Source organism: Pteropus alecto, unplaced genomic scaffold, assembly GCF_000325575.1.
Source record: "Pteropus alecto unplaced genomic scaffold, ASM32557v1 scaffold63, whole genome shotgun sequence".
In the NCBI taxonomy this organism is placed as follows: domain Eukaryota; kingdom Metazoa; phylum Chordata; class Mammalia; order Chiroptera; family Pteropodidae; genus Pteropus; species Pteropus alecto.
Window position 1 is genome coordinate 3,382,189 of NW_006434897.1, and position 9,189 is coordinate 3,391,377.

Genomic DNA, 9,189 nt, shown 5'->3' on the forward strand with positions numbered 1-9,189 from the left:
GCTTTACAAATAAAGTGCTATAAACATTTGTGTATGAGTCTTTGCATTGATAGACATTTTTATTTCCCTCGTAAATATCTAAGACTGGATGGTCTGAGTTATAGGATAGAAAATTTCTCAAAAAGTTGCAAAACTATTTCCAAAATGTATCTTTTTACATTCCAACCTGAGAAATTAAGATGCAGTTGCTTCACATCAATTTTAATATGTGGTATTTTCAACCCTTTTCATGTTAGCTGTTCTAGTGGGAGGGTATATAGTGTCACTATGGGTTTCATTGTATTTTCCTAAATCTTTTTTTTTAATCAATCAATTATTTATTTATTTATTTTTTAGTCGAGGCAACCCTTGGTTGACCTCACAGATTGCAAGAACCTTGTCAGTTTACCATCCTTTATTTTTTATTTTTTATGCCTACAGCACCTGGTCTTCCTAGGTGGTCTCCCATCCAAGCACTGACCAGGCCCAACCCTGCTTAGCTTCTGAGCTCAGATGGGATCAGGCTTGTTCAGGGTAGCATGGCCATAGACTCCTAATTTTTTTTAATATACTTATTTGTTGTTCACATACCTTCTTTGATGAAGTGTCTGTTCAAACATTCTGGCATTTTTAATAGGGTTCTTTGTCTTCTTATAACTGAGTTGCAAAGTTCTTTATATTTAGTATGATGTTAATTGTAGATTTCTCATAGACTCCCAGGACAAGTTTGAGAAAGTTCTTTTCTATTTGCAATTTACCAGAAGCTTTTATCTAGAAAGAATGGTCAGTCTTGTCATATGCTTTTTCTGAGTCTACTGAGATGATCATATTGATTGTTTAGTTTTTTGTTTCTCATTTTTAGGCTGTTACCATAGCAAATTACATCGATTAAATGTAAAACCAATATTTCATTCCTAGGAGAGACTCCATAGGTCATGATTTATTATTTTTGAATATTGCTGGATTAATTTTCTATAATTTTGTTATGAATTTTCATATATGTTTATGAGAAATATTCTGTATTTTATTTTCTTAATATCTTTTTTTTCATTTTTTTGAATCCAGGTAATGCTAATCTCATAGAATGAACTGAAAAATGGTCTCTCTCTTCTTTACTTTTTCGAAAATGTTTGTATATAGTTGTATAATATATCTCATCCTGATATATTTTGTAAAATTCAACTGTTAGGCCAACTGGGTTTGGGATTTTTTTTGCAGGAAAGCTTTTAACTACAAATTCAATTTTCTTAATAGATATAGAGCTATTGAGGTTATTTATTTCTTCCTGAGAGAGTTTATTAATTTTTATCTTTAGAGGGATATGTTTATTTGTGATATGTTTTGAAGTGTATTATAATAAAATTGTTCATGATATTCCCTCATTATTGTTTTAGTATCCATAGAATCTGTAGTGATGTCACCTCTTTTATTCATATAATTTGTAATTTGTCTTTTTTTTTTTCACTCAGTCTGGCTATAGGTTTACCAATTTAATATTTTTTTTCAAATAATCAACTTTTAGTTTCATAGGTTTTTTCCTATTATTTTTTATATTTCAACTTCATAGATTTCTTCTCTCATATTTAACATTTCTTTTGCTAACTTTGGACTTAACGAATTTTCCTCTACTCGTTTAAGAAGATAATTAAGTTAATTGATTTTGAGATCATACTTCCTTTTAGAAACTGCTTTAACTGCAACCCACAAATTTTATTTTACTGTTTTCATATTTATTCAATGTAAAATTCTAATTTTCTTATAATTTCTTCATCGATCAATGGGTTTTCTTTAATATGTGTGTTATTTAGTTGTCAAATATTTTGATATTTTCCAGATATTTGTCTGCAAGCCATTTCTAATTTAATTTCATGTGGTCAAAAGATATATTTTGTATGATTTTAATCTTTTTAAATGTATTTAGATATGCTTTATGGTCTAGAAGATGGTCTATTTTGGTAAATGTTCTTTGTGATTTTGATATGAATGTTCATTCTGCTGTTGAGTGGATTGCTATATAAATATCAATTAATTAAAGTTGGTTATTCAAGTCACCTATACATTTATTGATTTTCTCCATTCCTGTACTATTAATTACTGATAGTCTTAATTACTGATAAATCTCTGATTATAATTTATTTGTCCATTTTCCTTAAATATTTTTTTAGTTTTGCTTCAATTTGGACTTTCATGAAATGCAAAAGTGTTCAGAATTGTTTTACTTTACTTTTGAATTGACCCTTTTATTATTATTAATCTTCTTTATCATGTATGATATTCTTAGCTCTGAAATCTTTTTTCATAGTGAATATTTCTTTTAACATTTTTAAAATTTATTTTTAGTTATAGTTGACTTATAATATTATATATTTCAGATGTACAATATAGACATTTATATAATTTACAAAATGATCACCCTGTTAAGTCCAGTACCCATCTGACACCATACATAGTTATTACAACATTATTAGCTATGTTCCCTATTCTGTACTTTACATCGGCAAGACTATTTTTTAACTGGAAATTTGTATTTCTTAATCCCTTTCACATTTTTCACCAATACTCCCACCCCGTCTCCAATCTGGCAACTATCAATTTGTTCTCTGTATCTATGAGTTTGCTTCTGTTTTGTTTATTTTGTTCTTTTTAGATTCCACATATAAGTGAAATCATATGGTATTTGTCTTCCTCTGACTTATTTCACATAGCATAACATACTTTAGGTCCATATATGTCATTGCAAATGCTAAAATTTCATTATTTTTCATGACTGACAAATATCATTGTATGTGTGTACCACATCATCTTCATTCATTCATCTATCAATAGACACTTAGATTGCTTCAATATCTTGGCTATTGTAAATAATGCTGAAATGAACATAGAGGTACATATATCTTTTTGAATTAATGTTTTGGATTTATTTAAGTAGATACCCAGGAGTGGAATTTTTGGGTCATATGGTAGTTCTATTTTTTTATTTTTTTGAGGAATCTCCATACCATTTTCCATAATGGCTGCACCAATTTACAATCCCACAACAGGGCACTAAGATTCCCTTTTCTCCACATCCTGGCCAACTCTCGCTGTTTTATTGTTAATAGCCTTTCGACAGGTGTGAGGTATTATTTCATTGTGGTTTTAATTCGCATTTCCCTGATGATTAGTGATGATGAGTATCTTTTCATATGTATATTGGTCATCTGTGTGTCCTCCTTGGAGAAATGTCTATTCAGGTCTTCTGCTCATTTTTTAATCGAATTGTTTGTTTTCTTGGTCTTAAATTGTATGAGTTCCTTATATATTTTGGATATTAACTCCTTATCAGATGTAACATTAGCAAATATCTTCTCCCATTCAGTAAGTTGTCTTCTTTTTGTTGATGGTGTTCTTCTTCACTTTATGCAACTTTTTGGTTTGATGTAGTCCCATTTGTATATTTTTTTATTTTGTTGCCTTTGCCTGAGAAGACATATCCAAGAAAAAAATATTGCTACAAGCATATCAGAGAGTATACTGCTTGTCTTCTTGTAGGAGTTCTGTTGTTTCAGGTCTTACATTTAAATCTTTAATCTATTTTGAGTTTATCTTTGTATATGGTGTAAGAAAGTGGAAGTGGTTTAATTTCTTTCTTTCTTCCTTTTTTCTTTCTTTTCTTCCTTTCTTTCTTCCTTCCTTTCTTTCTTTCTTTCTTTCTTTCTTTCTTCCTTTCTTTCTTTTGTATGCATCTGTTCAGTTTACTCAATATCATTTATTAAAGAGATTGTCTTTACCTCATCATATATTCTTGCCTTCTTTGTCAGAGATTAATTGACCATGTAGGCATGGATTTATTTCTGGGCTATTCTGTTCCATTGATTTATTTGTCTGTTTTCATGTCAGTTGCATGCTGTTTTGATTACTATAGCCTTGTACTATAGTTTGATACCAAGTAGTATGATACTTCCAACCTTGTTCTTCTTTTTCAATATTGCTTTGTTTATTCAGGGTCTTTAATAGTTCCTTATCTATTTTAGGATTATTTGTTTTAGTTCTGTGAAAAATGTCATTGGTATTTTAATAGGGATTGCATTGAATCTGTACATAGCTTTGGGTAGTATGGACATTTTAATAATGTTAATTCTTCTATTCATGAATAGAGTATATCCTTCCATTTATTTGTATCTTATTCAGTTTCTTTCTTTGATGTCTTACCATTTTCCCAGGACAGGTTTTTACCTCCTCAGTTAAATTTATTCATAGGATTGATTCTTTTTGATGCAATTATAATGGGATTATTTCCTTAATTTCTATTTCTGGTAATTCATTATTGGTGTATAAAATGCAACCCATTTCTGAATACTGATTTTGTAATTTGCTACTTCACTGAATTACTTTATTCATTCTAATAGTTTTTTAGATGGAATCTTTAGGGTTTTCTATATATAATAGTATCATGTCATCTGCAAATAATGGCAGTTTTACTTCTTTCTTTCCAGTTTGGATGCCTTTTATTTCTCTTTCTTTTCTCATTACTGTGGCTAGGACTTCCAATACTATGTTCAATAAGAGTCATGAAAGGGAACATCCTTGTCTTGTTCCTCATATTAAAGAAAAAGTTTTCCACTTTTCTATGTTGAGTATGATGCTAGTTGTAGGTTTGTTACATATGGCCTTTATTATGCTGATATGTGTTCCCTCTAGCTCCACTTCACTGAGTTTTTATCATAAATGATGTTGGATTTTGTCAAATGTTTTTTCTGCATGTATGAATATGATCATATAATTTTTATCTTTCATTTTGTTTGTGAGATGTATCACATTGATTGATTTTCATATATTGAACCAAACTTGCATTCCTGGAATAAATCCCACTTGGTCATGATATATGATCTTTTTAATGTGTTGCTGAATTCAGTTTGCTAATATTTTGTTAAGGATTTTTGCATCTGTATTCATTAGTGATATTGGCCTATAATTTCCTTTTTTTGTAGTATCTTTATCTGGGTTTTGTATCAGAGAAATACTGGCCTCATAAATGAGTTTGGGAGCTTTCTCTCCTCTTGAATTTTTTTGGAATCATTTGAGAAGAATAAGTATTAAGTTTCCTTTGAATGTTTGATAAAAATCATCTGTGAAGCCATCTGGTTTGGGGCTTTTGGTTGTTGGGATTTTTTTAATTACTGATTTGATTTCATTACTAGTTAAGTTCTGTTTAAATTTTCTGTTTCTTCCTGAACCAGTCTTGGACGACTGTATGTTTCTAAGAAGTTATTCATTTCTTTCATGTTTCCAATTTTTTGGAAAATAATTTTTTATAGTGTTTTCTTATACTCCTTTGTATTTCTGTGATGTCATTCATAACTTCTTCTCCTTCATTTCTGTCTATTTATTTAGGCCTTCTCTCTTTTTTTCCTGATGAGTCTGGATGAAAATTTGCCAATTTTCTTTTCAAAGAACCAGCTCTCCGTTTTACTGTCCTTTTCTATTGTCTTTTTGTACTTTATTTTGATTACTTCTGCTCTGATCTTTATTATTTCCTTTCTTCTACTCACTTTGGGTTTTGTTTGCTGTTTGTTTTTTTTTTTTTAGTTCCTTTAGGTATAAGGTTGATTGTTTATTGTATATTTTTCTTGTTTCTTGAGGTAGATCTGTATTGCTATAAGTGTCCCTCTTAGAACTGCTTTGGTCATTGTGTTTTTATTTTCATTTGTCTCAAGATATCTTTAAATTTCTTCCTTTACCTCATTGTTAATCCATTCATTCTTTAGTGGCATATTATTTAGCATCCATGTGTTTGTGTTTTACAATTTTTCTCCTGTAATCAATATCTAGTTTCATACCATTGTGATTGGAGATGCTTGATATTATTTCAATCTTCTTAAATTTATTGATACTTGTTTTGTGACTTAAAATGTAGCCTGTCTTGAAAAATATTTCATGTACACTTGAGAAGAATGTATATTCTGCTGCTTTGTGCTAAAATGTCTTAAAATATCAATTAAGTCCATCTGGTGTAATGTGACCACCGTTTTCTTTTTGATTTTCTGTCTAGATGATCTATCCATTACTGTCAATGAGATATTAAAGTCTCTGTTATTATTGTCTTACTGTTGATCTCTCCCTTACTGTACATAAATATTTGCTTTATATAGTTAGGTGCTTCTATTTTGGGTGCATAGATGTTTATAAGAGTTATATACTCTCATTAAACCAATTCCTTTATCATTATAAAATTCTCTTCTTTGTTTCTTTTTACAGTCTTTGTCTTAAGTCTCTTAGTCTCTTTTATTTGATATAATTATTGCTACACCAGCTTTTTTTCCCATTTCAATATGCATGAAATATCTTTTCCATCCCTTTACTTTGAGCCCTTTTGATCTGAAGTGGGTTTCATGTAAGTAGTATATGGATGGGTTTTGTTTCTTTATCCATTTAGCTATGCTAAGTCTTCTGATGAAAACATTAATTCTTTTATATTTAAAGTAAGTATTAATAGATATGTAGTTATTGCTATTTTATTAATTGTTTTCTGATTGTTTTTAGAGTTCTATGCTGTTCTTTTCTAATTCTCTTGCTCTCTTCTCTTACATATTGATGACTTTCTAGCATGTTTGGATTCTTTTGTCTATATTTCTTGTTATTTCTTATAAATTTTTCGTTTGTGGTTACTATGTGCTTCATGTATATCAAGCTAAGTTTATAGCAGTTTATTTTAATTTGACGGTTGCTTAAAAACAAACATATTCTAAAATCATTACGATTTTTTATCACCCCTTCACTTTTATGTTTTTGACATTTTTTTAAACTTATTTTGTGTGTGTGCATATGTGTTTGTCTGTATCCCTTAATTTATGTTGTAATTACACATGATCATTCTACTTTCATCTTTAACCTTTGTACTAGCTTATATAGTTAGCTGACCCAACCAATTAAGTGTTTGCCTATCTCAATGAGAACTTTTTTCTTTCCTATATATCCTTACTCATATTTTCTATCTTTCCTACTTATGAAGTCCCTTTCACATTTCCTGCAGTACTGGTTTAGTGGTGATGAACTCCTTTAGCATTTCTTTGTGTGGAAAATTTTTGATCTCTCTTTTGATTCTATATCATAGCATTGCTGGGTAATCTTGGTTATAGGTCTTTGCTTTTCATCACTTTGAATATTTTGTGCCATTCCCTTCTGGCCTGCAAGGTTTCTACTGAAGAATTAGCTGATGGTCTTATGTGAGCTCCTATATATGTAACTAACTGCTTTTCTCTTGCTACTTTTAAGATTTTTTTCTTTGTATTTAATTTTTGTCATTTTAATTATGATGTGTCTTGGTATGGGCCTCTTTGGGTTCACCTTATTTGAGATTCTCTATGCTTCATGGATTTGTATGTCTATTACCTTCACCAGGTTAGAGAAGTTTTCAGTCATTATTTCTTCAAACAAATTTTCAATCCCTTTCTCTTTCTATTGTCTTCCAGGACCTCTATAATCAAATATTGGTATGCTTGATGTTATCCTAAAGGTCTATTAAACTATTCTCATTTAATTTTTTTTTCTTTCTGCTGTTATAATTGGGTGTTTTCTGCTACTTTTTCTTTCAGATTATGGCTTCAAACCTCTACTTTATCTAATCTGCTATAGATTACCTCTAGTGCAGTTTTCATTTTAGTTATTGTATTCTTCAGTTATGACTGATTCTTTTTTTATGTTTTCTTTCTTATGTTTTCTATCACTCTGTTGAAGTTCTCACTGAGTTCATCTACTCTTCCCCTAAGTTCACTGAGCTTCCTAATAACCAGTGTTCTGAACTTTGCATCTGGTAAACTTCTTGTCTCCATTTTGTTTAGTTCATTTTCTGGAGTTTTGTTCTGTTCTTTCATTTGTGTTTCTTTGTGTCTTCATTTTGGCTGACTCTGTTTCTTTTTGTTTGTTTGTTTGTTTGTTTGTTTGTTTCATATGTATTAGAAGAGCTGCCTAATCTCCCAGTCTTGACAAAATGGCATTATGTGGAAGGTATTCTGTGTGGCCCAGTGGTATAGTCTTCATCATACCTGAGCTGGATACTACAAGGATGTCCCCTGTGTGGGTTATGTGTGCCCTCCTGTTGTAGATGGGCCTTGATTGCTGTTGGCATGTCAGTGAGTGGGGCTGACCTTCAGGCTTACTGGATGTAAGGGATGGTCATAACTACAGCAGATGAGCTGTTGTGCAAGGGCTAAGCCCATAGAGTGGGAGTCATTTTAGCAGGGCTCTGGTGCCAGCTGAGACTGCCCTTTGGATGTGTCATTTGTTGAGCTGGTTGAGTGGTGCTCTGGTGTGGTATGAAGCTGGTCTTTAGGTTTAACGGGTCTGAAGCCTCTTGGGAGGGGCTCCGGCAGAGGCCAAGATCAGCCAAGGCCTATGTCTGGCTTAGGGACACTTGGTAGGAGCTACAAATTGATTTTTGGTTAGCTGTTGCTTGTGTTGGGCTTAGAAGTACTTGGAAGGAGCTACACTGTGAAGTGAGGTCAGCTGTCACTTGTACTGGGCTCGGGACCCTTTGGCGGGCACTGCAATGGGAAATGAGGTCCAATGCCACTTGTAATGGGATTGTAGCTGCTTAATTGTAACTATGTTGCAGCTCAAGACTGGCTGCCAACTATGCTATGAGTAGGGCCACCTAATGAGAGTTACAATGCAAGTTTAGATTGGTTGCTGCTTGTGCTGGCTTGGAGCCGCTTAGTAAGAGCTACAAAGCATGCTGAGGCAAGTCACTGCTTATTTGGAGTTTGTAGACCTTTGAAAGATTTTGCAAAAGTCCACAGCATGGGCAAGGGCAATTTCTTGTGTGGAGGAGCCACTGGAAAATGCTCAGATAGGTGAGTAAGTTGGGTGAAGTGAGGTTTCAGGGAATCACCAGGGCAGGTTGAACAGTGCCAGCCAGGTTAAAGGAGAGGACAGATTTGGTGCTTGCCTATGCCAGGTTGGCTGCATTGGAGAAAAGTTTTGTAAAGAAACAATGGTGCCTGTCAGCACTTCCGACCTGGAGAGAGTTACTCTCTTCTTTGCCACCTTCAGCCCTTGCCCTAGTGTTAGCCAATTTTGTTCCTCCCCATATGTTGAGCTTCTATCTGCCCCTGCACTGAAGCTTAGTGTGAGTGAGTTTGTGCACTGGCAATTTAAGGACAGTGTATTTCAGTCTCCTGCAGCCCTTTGTCTTTCTGTTATTCAATTGCCTCTGCTTTTCATAGCTAGTTA

General features: G+C 32.4%; 1 pseudogene; it reads right to left on the reverse strand.

Annotated features, from left to right (window-relative positions):
• Nucleotides 1–411: 411 nt before the first annotated feature.
• On the reverse strand, nt 412–530 carry LOC112478921 (annotated as a pseudogene).
• Between the last annotated feature and the right edge of the window lie 8,659 nt (nt 531–9,189).